General features: G+C 52.5%; 1 long non-coding RNA gene across 1 annotated transcript; it reads right to left on the bottom strand.

The window, feature by feature from the left end:
• Positions 1-647: 647 nt before the first annotated feature.
• On the bottom strand, positions 648-10,378 carry LOC136562599 (uncharacterized). Its single transcript, XR_010784531.1, has 2 exons — positions 10,156-10,378; positions 648-1,799 (listed from the first exon to the last, which is right to left on the bottom strand). It is a non-coding gene; the product is annotated as an uncharacterized lncRNA (long non-coding RNA).
• Between the last annotated feature and the right edge of the window lie 3,828 nt (positions 10,379-14,206).

The following is a 14,206-nucleotide window of genomic DNA, read 5'->3' as shown; positions in this document are numbered from 1 at the left end:
GCCTCCTGATGAAGGAACACATTCCATGTCATGGAAAAGGGCTATTTTTTCCATCTAGGCCTCTCATTTAAGCTCCCAGCTGGATGTTTTTGAGTTTGGCCTTTTCCCTCTTTCCTTTTTGGGCCCATTGTTTGTGCTGGGAAGGATGTGCCAGGCGGGAGGGGAGCGTCTGCCGAGGTGTCCATCAGGGAGATCCCAGGGCATGGGTTGTTATTTGGGAATTTAATAATCATTCTTGTTCGTGCCTGATCAAACCAGGAACATTTATTTATTTATATCCTCACTCATTCCTTAGGACAGGTTTTGATGGGACAATTTCAGTTCCAAAAGTTGGGGGGAAAGAAAAAAAAACCCACACCTGCCTATACATTTTTTCAGGAAGATTTTGTTTTGCTGCTCCAAAAGTGAAAATTTCCTTGTCTTCTCACTTAACACAGGCTCATATTTCCAAAAATATGCCAATCATAACAAAAGAAGTGGAAGGAGGGAAAGCAAAGGCTGCAGCCAAGATAAAACGCTGGGACCAACCTGTGCTGACGCTGTTTTCCTTTCTTAGCTCCATGGAAAAGGTATTTTTATGTTTTAGCCCAATGCAGATTTTGTCTTTTTATTTCATTTGAAATCTGAATTTTCAGCAGGCAGGAAACTGTTTCTTTGACAGCTTTAATCAGAAATCAAAGATTTGATCATGCAGGGAGATGGAATTTCAACTTCAAAGCTCCGGCACAAGAGGTGGATGCAGGTACCCGTGTGCTTCGATGCCGTGGAAATGGGAAGGATGATGGGAGGCAGCACTGCCCGAGGAAATTATAGAGGGACACAGCACTGGGGAATGTTCCCAGCAATGAGAAGGGGCCTTCAAAAGGCAGGTGCTTAATTATTGTACAAAACACGGCAGCAAACAGCGATTGGAGCCCAAAACCTCCTCTCTGTGCAGCCACAGAGCGCAGGCAGGGCTGGAGGCTGGGAAGGGGGGATGTGCTGGCTCCCCCTTCTCCAGCTCCTTGGCAGAGGCAGGCTTGGAAACCTGGCTGCACCTAGCAGCCAGTGGCAGACAGGTGGCAGGGGAATGGGGACAGCAGTGGCACCTACAGCCAGAGCCAGCTGTGGCCACGGAGCAGGGCTGGGGCTGGGGCTGGTTCTGCAGCTGGTGCTGGAGCTGCTTCTGATGCTGGAGTTGGTTCTGGTGCTGGTGCTGGACCTGCTGGTGGTGCTGGTGGTGGTTCTGGTTCTGATGTTGATTCTGGTGCTGGTTCTGGTACCAATGCCAGCGCCGTTGCTGGTGCTGGTGCTTGTGCCATGCTGGTGCTCAGCTGGGACAGGCACAAATTCTCTTTTCCCCCTGGCATTTGTGTTTCTAAAACGAGTCTGAAATAGCTCAGGATCACCCTGTGGGGTCCCTTTCCAGGGATATTTTTCCCGTTCAGGCAGCTGGAGGCAGAAAAGGTGGAGTGGAGAACCTGTCCCTTCCCCATGACCTCGGAGCATCCCCGGGTGGGGAGGTGGCTGCAGTGCCCAGCGAGGGGTCCCACAGCTCCCAGGAGTGATGGGCAGCTCCTGTGCCAGAGGCTGCTTTTCCCATTAGGAACTGGATGGACCTGGATGAATATTTCCCCTGAATATTCCCTGGAGAAATGGTGGAAAATGGGGCCCCACATCCAGCACGGTGACCAGGAGCCACCCTTGGAGCCAGCCCTTCCCATGCCGCCTCCAAACAGGAATTTCTTGGTTGTGCATGGATAAAAGGCTTTTGTTTGAATGACGTCCTGGGATTTGCTTTTCCAGGCTTGACTCCGACCCTGGAAGGAAAGTGGGGTGTGTGAATCCTGGGGATGTTCTGCAGGCTTTGGGAGGAAAGAAGTGTGATCCATCCATCCATCCATCCATCCATCCATCCATCCATCCATCCATCCATCCATCCATCCATCCATCACCTGAGAGCCCAGGTGCCACAAGGCACAAAGAGAGGGACCACAGGGAAGCACCTCAGAGATTCCCCGTGGATCTCCATGCCTGCCAATGCCCTGGAAGCAGCAGCTGGCCGGGAATGACAGGGCAGGAGCCAGGCTTTGCTGCGAGCTCTCGGCACCTTGATGTCTGAACCTGCTGGTAATTAGCAGGAATTGGGTTGTAATTGCACCAGAGAGCGGCAGAGCGGGGGTGACCTCAGCAGCCGCTAATTCCTGACACAGAAGGACGATCTGGGGGCACCTGGAGCGCAGTTCGGAGCTGCAGCCCTTTCCCAGCCGTGATTAATCCCCAGGAAATGTTCTGTGGTCGGGCTATTACCACTCCAATCTGGGGCTGAAAATGAATCAGAGCCGCGGATGACTGTGGGAAAATTGTCACCAAACTTGGATGGCTTTGCTTTGTTTCACCACAAAACTCTTAACGAAGCATTGAAATGGAGATGGATTCTCTGCCTGGCCCCGACATTAACCCTTAGTGAGCCCAGCCAGGCTGAGGGGGAGCAATTCCACGCTCCAGCGCTTGGCAGGGTGGAAATTCCTTCAATCAAGACGGAGAGACGGAGGGAGTGTTAGGGATGAGCTGGGCTCTCTTGGCTCAGCTCCTGCCCTGCTCTCCCATCCTGCACAAAGCCTGGGAGTGGGATCCTGACGGGACAGGTTTGGGATTCTGCAGCCCCTCAGCTCCGATCCCGCGGTGTCTGGGTGCCTGTTTGGGGCCATCCTCGCCCGGCCGCCAGTCAGGGGCTGTAATGAGATTCCTGGCACTGCCGGTGCCTCTCACAAAGTCCTTCTGCAGGCACTCGCCAGCCGCAGGCACAAGAGCCTCCCCCCGCCGGCACTCGGGGCTCAAAGGGAGCTTTGTGAGGCACCACAGGCTGAGCTTTCTGCCGGGGACAGGCGGCAGCAGGCAGCCTGCAGGCACAGCCCCGTCCAAGGAGAGGGGACACGAGGGATGGGGACACCCCTGGGCTGGGGTGGCAGGAAGGACTCGGGATGGAGAGAGATGGGGCAATGACACAGGGATGTAGGAGGGAACGGCTTCCTAATGCCACAGGGCAGGGTTAGATGGGATCTTGGAAAGGAATTCTGCCCTGTGAGGGTGGAGAGGCCTTGGAATGGTTTTCCAGAGAAGTGTGGATGTCCCTGGATCCCTGGAAGCGTCCAAGATAGGCTGGACAGGGCTTGGGGCAACCTGGGATAGTGGAAGGTGTCCCTGCCCGTGGCAGGGGGTGGAATGAGCTGAGCTTTAAGGTCCATCCAACCCAAACCATCTTGGGATCCCATGAGGACGGTACAGACTGGATTTCAGCACTGGGCACATGATAGGATCTGCATGGAGCTCATCCAACCTCCCTGAGAGCCCCCAGGCAGGCTGAGCTGGAGCCATGGAAACAAATCCATCCATGCTTTGGATCCCAGAGTGTTTGGCCCCTCAGCTGGGGAAGGAGCAGTGCCAGGCAGGGCTGCACACCCAGGGCTGGGGGGAAATGTCAGGGATGGCAGGATCAGCAGGAACCCAGACTCCTGGAGCTGGGAAAGAGCTGCAGCCTGCTCAGGGAACCCCGTGCACTGAGGGAATTCAATTCTCTAATGGGTTTTTCATACATTGTGGATATAAGACAATGTTTGAGATGGAAAGAGGCAGAAATGCGCATGCACGGCCTCAGCTCTGAAATTCCATCCCCAAGCCAAGGTGTACATAGACATATTTTGAAGTGTTTTCATTTAAAAGAGTAAAAAAGAGCTCTGGAAAAGGAGCAGATTCTTTGGCTAATAGGATCCACAGGGAAACTGCAAGAACTTAATAGCTCTGCAGGAAAATCTGCACAGCACCTTCCCAGAGAGGATCGTGGAGGACAAGGGGAGAGGATGGGAGAGGTGGAGGGCAAGGAGAGGGATGAGGTCGCAGAAACTGTTTGGGCCTGAATATCATGGAGTGGTTTGGGTTGGAAGTGATCTTAATTCCCATTCAGTCCCACCCCTGCCATGGGCAGGGGCAGCTTCCACAATCCCTGGTTGCTCCAAGCTCTGTCCAGCCTGGCCTTGGACATCTCCAGGGATGTGGCAGCCACAGCTTCTCTGGGCACCTGTGCCAGGGGGTGTCACAGGGTGCCCTGAATGGCTGCAGGTTGTGGTTCTGTCACCCTGCCCTGAGCACAGCAGAGCTCCAGGAGCCCTGGGAGTCTCCTGGCACCATCAATCCTGGTTCCTTAGGTGGAATTTGCCTTGTGGCATTTGCCTCTGTACCCTCAGCACCTTGGTTAATGGGCTACAAACCCACCTGGGCAATGGCAGGGCCCAGACAGGGGAGGGGGAAGGGAAGAGGAGAAATAAAATGAAGTGGTTTGAATTTTTCAGGGAAGCAGAGATTTCTGTGAGTGGGAATAGGACTGGAATGCTTTAGTAACCCAATCCAGTGCCAGGCCTTCTGCACGTGGGAAAAAAAGCCAGGAGTTTTGGAGACCTAAAGCCATCTCCTGCCTCAGCTCCTGGCACACCAAAACCTGGAAAAGGCTTCCTGGAGCTCTGTGCTGCCTGCCTTGTGTTTATGGTACCTCCTTTGCACTTTGTGGTTTACATGGATTGCAATACACTGGGTTGGAGGTGTGATCCCACTGCTGGTTGTGCTCCCCCTCTGGAGTCTCCTCTCTCTCCGTACACTCCTTTATATTTATGGACTGTGGGATCCTCACACTTGTGGTTTCTGTACCACACACTCAGCTCAGTGAAATGTTATTTAAAACGTGCAGAGCAGCTCGGGGTGTGCTGACAGTACCCCAGGATTGAAGGGGAAGTGCTTTTCCATGGCAAGAGTGGATCCTGGAGGAGAGGGAGGAAGAGAGAGCAAAGGTGAGAGAAAAGGAAAGGGAAGAAGAGAGAGATGGGATCAGGGAAGAGGAGGGAAAAGGCCAGGGAAGAAGACATGGAAGAGGGGAGGGAAGGGGAGAGGAGAGGAGAGGAGAGGAGAGGAGAGGAGAGGAGAGGAGAGGAGAGGAGAGGAGAGGAGAGGAGAGGAGAGGAGAGGAGAGGAGAGGAGAGGAGAGGAGAGGAGAGGAGAGGAGAGGAGAGGAGAGGAGAGGAGAGGAGAGGAGAGGAGAGGAGAGGAGAGGAGAGGAGAGGAGAGGAAAAATGCAAGGGAAGAAAAGAGAAAAGAGATCAGGGGAGAGGAGGGAAAAGGCAAGGGAAGAAGACAGTGAAGAAGACAAGGGAGAGGAGAAGGAGAAGGAGAAGGAGAAGGAGAAGGAGAAGGAGAAGGAGAAGGAGAAGGAGAAGGAGAAGGAGAAGGAGAAGGAGAAGGAGAAGGAGAAGGAGAAGGAGAAGGAGAAGGAGAAGGAGAAGGAGAAGGAGAAGGAGAAGGAGAAGGAGAAGGAGAAGGAGAAGGAGAAGGAGAGAGCCTAGCTTGCCACCCTCCACCTGAGCTTCACCTCATCCACATCCCTCTGGAAAGAGGCTGTGGCTGTCCCAGAGCACCTCCACTGAAGATCCAGCTGGGAATGACAGCCCACATCACCAGTGTGGTTCCATGATCCCAGCTTTCCAGGGCAGAGGCAGCAGCTGTGAGCTCTGGGGCTGGATGCAGTAGGGTACAGAACTACCCCTTCCATCTCTCCTTTATCCCAGCTAGGTTGTCACTGCTCTGTTTATTTGGTCATTTTTGGGAAGGGAAGAAGGCAGGGGGGTCCAATTTTCAGCAGCCCATGACAGCATAATTAGGGAACTATAAATGAAAGAAAAACACACTCTAGAAATCCGGAGACTTTCACATATTTTCCCTGTTATTCCATCGCCCTGGAAAAATAAAAGCTACTCAGCAGGAACATTTATTAGCAATTAGGATCTCAGGCACTGGGGACAATTGGGGTAATTAAAGCTTCCCACAGCCTCCTGTGCCACCCCCTGCTCCCTGTGCTGCCTCCATGGGACTGGGCACTGTGGATGTGTGGGAGCTGAGGCACCAACAGCATTGAACAGGTCAGCAAGGCCAAAACCCACAGATCATCCTCACCCTCGCCAGGTCAGATCATCAACAAATGAACAACATTCCCCGAGGGAAAAGAAAATAATGAAGAGGATCATGTGAAAAAGAGCAATAAAATCTTGTAGAAGAACAAGAAAATAGCTCAATTTTCTGCCTCTTCTCTGTTCCCTGCCCATCCTGACACAGGGAGCAGCTCCCTTAGAATGGAAGCTTTGCACGGGTACAGGAGGCAGAATCTCCAAGCTGAGTTTAATCTCAAGTGGCAGACCTGGGTTTATGTTAGTGTGAGGCTCAGGACTGGCTTTGCCAGGGGGAGGATGTGTGGCTGGAGCAGGCAGGGAGGAATTAAAGCTCAATTCCCACAGTGCTGTGAGGAGCAGGAGCCTCCCTCACTGCCTCACCTGCCCAAAGAATAAGAGAAATACAGGAATAATTCAAGAAATGAAGGAAATGGACTGGCCTAATATCCATTGCTTTCTCAGGCAGGAAGATCTCCACTTTCTCTGGGATTTCTGGTCTTGCTGCCATTCTCCCAAACCCACAAAGATCCAGAAAGATCCCAGAGTTTGGATTTTGGTTTCACCAGGAAGCCCCTGCTTTATACCAGTAATGCAAAGAGCTTTTAAAAAGTAACTTTTGTAGTGACTTTATTTCATTCCAGTATTGTAACATAACCCAATTTGAGTGAGGAACTCACAAACAGGGAATGCTGACGCTCATTCCATGACCAGCTCGGAATTTTCCTGCTGTGCTCATTCTTTAGGCTATTTTTATCTTCATTTTTTTTCCCCTTTTGCAAAGGTTTTATTTTGGATGAAACCCTGTTTTCCAGGAAGCAAAAATGTCATTATTATTTTCTTAATCCCTTCTAGCTGGGCTGATCCCAATGCCTGAATGCCAGGGATCTCTTTGAGCATCCCATGGCATCACAGCAGCACTTTCCCTTTTCCTCCTGCTCTTTTCCATCCCAATACAACCCATTCCTGGAATTCTGAACTGGATTCAAAGTGCAACCAATCTGCATCCAAACAGGTGGCAACAGGGAGTTCTTCCCATTGCAAAACTCTCCACATGAAATTCCCAAAGGATTTGAGACCTGAGCTGTGCAAAGCCAGGGACTGAGTGGAATGTGATGGGGCTGTCCCAGATTTAAGCCCAGAATCCCAAGGTGACCTCTGCTGCCAGTAATCTCTCACTTTGAGCACAAACTTCCAGATTTTTTTGATTTTCCCTGGTGGGAAAAAGGATTCCACTGATGATTCCAATACCCCATTTCAGAATATGCATTTCTCAATCACCTCCAATTACCAGGTCATGATCCCAGCAGGGATCCAGTGACCCTCAGGGACAAAATGCCTGGTTTTGTTACCAGTTCCAGACGATTATTTCTGGAGAGAGAGAAATCAGATTAAAAGTCATTCCTTGGCCACCAGGATGAACTCCTTGGCAAAGCAGAAAGGGGGGAATTGGGATCATGCTGCTCCTGGAAGCCTCTTGGGCAGTGATTTCCTGAGAGAAGGGGAAAAGCAGACAGGACATTGTGCCCAGAGGCTCTCCCTGCGTGGCTGCAGCTCCTCCAGCAGCAGCTTTGAGTCATTCCTGAGTGTTCCTGAGTGTTCCTGAGTGTTCCCGAGTGTTCCTTCGGCCACATCCACACCCAGCACCTGCAGCACAGGGCAGACCTGTTGGGTTCATCCCAGGAAATCCCTGCCCTCCCTTTGGGAAGGGCTGTGCATTGCCCTGAGCCCTCGCTGATGTTCCGGGCGAGGCGATGCCGATCCCTGCACAGAGCCTGGGATGGAAGGCAGGAATCCCGGCATTCCAGGGGGGATTTGAGGAAGGCAGCCCTGATTCTCTGCCCTAATGGGTTGTTAATCCACCCCCAGTGCATCCCATTTGCCAGCTGATTCCCGGGGGTCCCGGCGTGCCTCCATCCTGCAGACGTTTGCTGGCAGCCCGTGGTTTCCCGGGATCCCCTGGGAATGGAGCAGGGACTGCAATAATCCCCCCAGCATCCCCCAGCATCCCCCCCGGCCCCAGAGCCGCTGGCAGCCGCAGTGATCCGCACATTACGGGATTTATATGAAGTGCTGCTGAACAAGAAAGATTTGAGGGGGTTTAGCAGCTCCCTGGGACAGGGATGAGCTCAGAGCTTTGGCTCGTGCTCCAAGCGGGGCTGGGGCTTTAAAGTCACACAACAGGAGAGGCCTGAGGAGGGTGAGGGTTCCTCCTCCTCTCCCCTAGGATGTCCCCACGGCACAGCCAGGACCTGCAGCAGGACTGGGACTGCACAGGACCATCCAATATTCCCGAATTATCCTCAGAGCTTTGGCTCGTTCTCTGAGCTGGGCTGGGCTTTGAAGTCACACCAGGAGAGGCCTGAGGAGAGCAAAGGTGGCTCCTGCTGTCCCCTGGGATGTCCCCATGGCACAGCCAGGACCCACAGCAGGGCGGGACTGCATGAGGCCATCCAATGTTCCAGAAGTGTCCTCAGGTGACAAAGCTGGTGACAAATTATGCACTTGAGTGACACTTTACTGAGGGGACAGGGACAGTGAGAAACTTCTTGCGCAGCGCTGGAATAAGCAAAGGGCTCCTGAACAGGAGCAAGGGTTTATCCAAACATCAGCCTTGAACCCACCCATGTCCTGCTGCTGCAGCCCCTTCCCTGTCCCCCCAGGACAGGGCTTTAGTCCCAGGCATCAGCTGGATTTTCCCTTTTACTCCTTTTGCTGGAGTCTGACCTGCAGCTCAGCTCAGTGCAGCTCAAAAACCAACCCAGCCCTGCCTAAAAAAGGAGCAGGAGCACCCACAAAACCCCAGGCCAGTGATCAAGTCTCACCAGGAGGCTGGAATCTCATCCATCAGGAGTGAGGAGCTGTGGGATTAACCCCCTTGGTGGCTCCTCACTCCCTTCAGACAGAAAAGCTTTTAATAGGTCAGCAGATAAAGAAGCAGCAGTGCAAACATTCCTTATCTGCCCTGCCATGCCTGGGCTCTGGAATACAACTGATCCCTGCCATGTGCAGCCCCACTCCAAGGAGTTTATCTTCATTGGAGGCACAGTCATCCAGCGAGATTGGGATGTAATTACCTCCTGCAAACCCAACTGCAAATCTTCCCAGCCAGTCATTAGCTCTGAGACAGGCAGACAGGCAATTACAGATGAATAAATGACTGAGAAATGACTCCAGGAGCCTCTCAGCCCTGCTTGCACCTCCAGCTCACAATCCGAGGCGCGGCTCTAAGCTGTCCATCAGGCCCACCTGCACCTGGCACGAGCCTTTCCTGATCCCACCCCACTCCTCCTGGCCTTCCCAAGGGTCCCACAGGTTATCCCACACCTCCCTCCCCCTGATCCTGGCAAGGGCAAAGCCCCCAGCTGCCTTTCCATAGTCTGGGATGGACCTGGATAACCCTGATGAGGCCCAGCCCAAGGCTCCAACACCTCCCGAGTGTTTCACTCCTGGCTGAACTCCTCTTTCCCCTTTTCCCTTCCTCCACTCTCTCCACAGGTTTTAAAGCCTCGGTTCTGAACGTGTGAAGTCTCCCAAACAGGTGAGCCATAAAAAACTGGAGAGGACTTTGCAGGGAGGCAGCAGCACCAGGGGCTCGTGGTTGGAGCAGCAGCAAGCCAGGACACTCGGGATCAAAGCCTGGCTCCAGCAGGAACTTCCTCAGTGGCCCTGGAAAAGGGGCAGAGTGGAGAACCCACAAGAGCTGGGTTCTCTTCACAGCATTTCTGAAGGTGCCAGCACCCAGAAAGTCCCCCAGAGCTTTAGGAACACCTCTCCCTCCACTGGGATCACCCACCTTCCTCTGCCCCCTGGGAGCCTGGAACAGCCAGGCAGTTTCCAAACCTTTCCCAAGGAGGCTGGGTGAGTTGTGCTGGATGCATTTCCCAGCTCTGCTCATTCTGAACAAATGGAACACTCCCCCCCACAGACCCCCCCTAAAAGCTTTTCATTAATTCCTCTGCAGTGGTGCCAGCATTCCCAGTTACCTACTGGAGCATACTGGGACTGCCAGCACCTCATCCCCACGCCTGCATTCCTGCTCCCCCCTCCTCCATCCCAACAGCCTGGATGTTTTATCGGGTGTGATTATTTACTTAACGAAACGCAGGTATTTGCAGCCCGGAGGGTTTTCCCCACCGGGAGGCTGGAATAACAGCACGGAACAGCCCCAGGCCTTGGGAATACTCACAGCATCCTTTGCTCGGGGAGATGGCCGTGCTGGCAGGAGGAGGAGCAGCTCAAGAGGTTGTTTGATTGTTTCCTGGTTGTGAAAAAAGTCAGCTGGTTCCAGGGTGCGCAGAGGAGGAGGGAGATGCAGGGAAAGGGGTGGCGATGGCAGCGACACTTCTGGCACAGCTTTGGCCAGATGGAAGCCTGGATTCATGGCAAGCCAGGGCTGTGGGTGGCCAGGTCTCCCTCATCTCCCACGGGAGGAGTTTCCTGGATGCAGAGCCTCCTCCCAGCCCAAACAGCTCCAGCTCTCCTCTGTCTCCTGCAGAAACCTCACCGTGCTTGGGGCGCTCAGGGAAGGCTCCTTCTCTGTGACCCCACACCTACAACAAGGCAAATTTACCTAGTTCTGGGGTCCCAGCCTGAGCTGGAGCTCTGGGGGGATCTCACAGTTTCAGGGTGACCTCAGTGCTCCCTACAAGCACCTGGAAGGGGATTGTAGTAAGGTGGGGTCGATTGCTTCTGCCGTGTCCCAAGTGAGAAAGGAAAACGGCCTCAAGTCGCACAGGGGAGCTTCAGATTGGATATTAGGAAAAATGTTTTCACTGGAAGAGCAGTCAGGCCTTGGGATAAGTTGCCCAGGGAGCAGGAACCTGAGCAGGAGGTGAGGGAGACATCTGCTCCCTGGAGGATGATGGATTTTATCTCCCTTAGGGAACTCCCTGGCTTCTCCCAGCCCTTAGTGCTGGATCCCAGCCCTTTCCCATCCTTGCACTCCTTCCTTCCATCACACTCCCAGTGCAGCACCTGGAACGTGGCTGCTGTACGCTTGGGCAAGGCAGGAATATGGAAATGTCAGGGTTGTTTGCAAGGCAATAATGTTTGGAGCCAGGAGGTCACTGGGCATTAACCTGCTGATGACACTGTTTAATCTTCCCAAGAGGTTGGAATCAAAGGGAAAACACAACGAGCTCATTCCCAGGAGTGTGTCCTGCACTGGGAGTTTACAATCAGAGGAATGTGGGCTGTGTTTGGACTTGGCTGGGTTAGGAAAGGCCTTTCCAGAGGTTTGTTTATTCAGAGGTCAGTGCAGCCACGGGGAGGGAGCTGCCAGCCAGGACAGGGGACAGCAGCTCCTGTGCTGGCCCTGCTGCCTTACCTGGCACAGCACTGGGTCAGGTGAGCACCCAGAAGTGCAAGTGAGGGCATTTTGCTGGAACATCTTCCACTGAATTAACAGCTGGAAAAGCCTGGAGTGTTCTCCTCTATTGCTCTCTATGTTCTATGCCTGAAAAATCCAGGTGTGGTCCTCATCCTTTAGAGTTACCCTCGTCCTTTAAAGTCACCCTTGCTGTGGTCCTCACCAGTGGGTGAGGCTGGGGTGGTTTCAGGGCTGTTCTCTCCACACTTATTCCTCTGGGATTCCCCTGTGCTGGTTCTCATCTGTCTGAAATGGCAATTTTTGTTTGGCTCTGTCAGGATATGCTTGCAATTCTTTTTTCCACTTCAACATCTTTGGTGTGTTCTCTAGAACCAGGCTGAAGCACAAAAGGCTTTGAAGGCATTTTAAGGCACCCCTCAAGCTCCTTGAGAAACTGCTCTGGCAATTTTTAGAACTTTCTTGCTAATCGTTTGTCAGCAGGACAATTTCTCAGGGATGCTGTCACTGACAGTGGGCACAGGGGGGACAGGTCCCAGAGCCAAGTCACAAAGTCACTGCAGAAACAGCTGTCATGGATTTAGACATTGCCATCCACCGCTGAGCTGGGATTACAGCTGGGAATTCTCTCCCTCAGCTTCAGGGCAATGTCAGCAAGGTCCATGTATGAGTTAGCAAGGAGTGTTTATGGAGCATAATCAGGGATTCCCAGAATGGTTTGGGCTGGAAGAGACCTTAAATCCCATCCAGTCCCACCCCCTGCCCATGGACAAGGTCACCTTCCACTATCCCAGATTTCTCCAAGCTCCATCCAACCTGGCTTTGAACATTTCCAGGAATGGGAAGTCCACAACTTGTCCTTGAAGGAAGATGGAAACCAAGCACAGGAATAATTCCATGCCCAGAGCTGGGGAGATCCAAGCTGTGGTCACAGTCCTGCTCCAGAGGCCAAGGCTCCTGTTCTCCATTCCCAGGCTACCAATTCCTGCTGTCCTTGCACTTTGCTTCTCTTCCCTCAGAAGCTGTTGAGGCACCAAACTCTTGTCAGGGAGTTTTTTACAGAGGGGCACCAAGTCTGACCACATCTGACCTGAACAACCACAGCCACGGCAGGAGACAGATTGCCTTTTCTCTGTTCCTTTCCACGGAATATGGCAAATAAAAGCTTAGGAATTGCTGTAGAAGAAAGAAAATCCTCCAGCATGGCTCTGTGCCTGCAAACTCAGGCTCAATTCCCCATCTCCCCAAGGAATCCGTGCCAGGAGCAATCGGATGCGGGGCATGACCTTTGTCAGCACTTCCGACGCCCTTTGTTGGTCACCTCCATAAGCTCCTGCCTGGTCTTTAATTCACAAAGGGAAAGGATCTGATCCCATCCTTCATAAACACCAGGAGGATTCCACTGGCTGATGTGATTCCAAGGGAGCCTGAGCAGCAAGAGGGACTCTGTGAGACAAAGCTCTTGGTTAAACAACATCGATGGCTCAAATATTTGCCAACACTTGCGAACACAAATATTTACGCCAGCAGCAGGAGCCAAGGCAGATTTTTCCTTCCAGATGTATTAAATGTTTCCTTGAGTGTGCAGAACTGGGAAAGGGCTCTTCCATCACTCGCCGGCTCATTTTCCAGGCCACTGGATGCGCTCACTTATTTGGCAAATCTTGCTGTTAACGGGTTTTTCTCAGCTGATTTTCTGGACTTTCCTGCTTTCCCTCACAATCCTGGGCAGGGAGGGAGAACAAATGTATTTTTTTTTAACTCCAGCAACTCAACCATTGTCACCCATTGTCAACTCTCACTGCCAAAGAGGATGATCTGGACTACTCTGTGTCTCTTGGACCAGCTCAATGTCCTCGTAGGAAGGGAGGGTGTGAAGCAGGTAAAACATCCAAGGAAGTGCAGGACCTTGGGAAGACACCAAGGCTGATGAGTGCTGGATGCAGCCCATTCTTTGGCACATTTTGGGGCCACCTAAACTGCCCCATTTCCAGAGGAATGCTCAGCCTGCATAAATTACATTCTTTTGGAGGTGTGTTCCCTGGTGGAGAAGGAGCAGCAGTGCTCCTGCTGCTCCTGCCATTGCCCAGTGGTTCTGGGGAATGCCTCTGATGCCAGGATACTGCAGGAGAGAGCTCTGATCTTGCTCAGACATCCACATTCCCCTTACATTCCAGGATATTGTGCTTACAATACATGGGAGGTTTGTTCCCAGCCCCAAACACTGGCAAGGACAAAGGGGAAGCAGCAGTTCCCTCCCAGGGAATTGTGGTGGATTCAGCAGCAGCAAGAAAACTTCAGATCCAAGAGGATGAAGGGAGGCACTGGCCAGCCAAACTTCAGCTTCAGGAGCTGAAGGGATTTGCATTTCAGAGATGTGCTACAGGTCCTTTGGAAGAGAAATTAAACATCAGTTTAAGGCCTGGTGTGCAATTCCATGGATAATTATGAAGGGAGAATATTGTGAATGAATAAAACTCCAAATCCCTTTCCAGGCTGTTTGGCTCCTCTAAAGTGAAGAAAAGCTCACACATGGTTCTGGTGTGGGTAATAGGGGGCAGATGAGGTTGGCCTTCCTCTGCCAAGGCAAAGCGAATCCAAATGGAGCCTCCAGGGATGAAGTTGTTCATCCCACTGGCTGGTATCCTGCCTCTGGAATTAATGGACCCAGAAATTTTCTGGAAAAAGGTACTTTAACACACAGGGAATGGGAAAAATCCTGTGTGAAATTGGGTGGAAAAGTGGGTGACATTGGACAGGAGCTTTGTTTTCCTGTGTGTCCCTCACACTGTCCCAGTAAAAGCTCTAGTGGGCAGACTGGGAAGGGGCTGCAGGATGGCAGGAGACACAGAAACACATTCCAGGGACACAGCCAAGCCAGAAAATGGGGAGGGGCTGCTCTGGCCCAGGG

Source organism: Molothrus aeneus, chromosome 14 (assembly GCF_037042795.1).
Source record: "Molothrus aeneus isolate 106 chromosome 14, BPBGC_Maene_1.0, whole genome shotgun sequence".
In the NCBI taxonomy this organism is placed as follows: domain Eukaryota; kingdom Metazoa; phylum Chordata; class Aves; order Passeriformes; family Icteridae; genus Molothrus; species Molothrus aeneus.
This window is presented reverse-complemented; position numbering and strand designations above follow the sequence as displayed.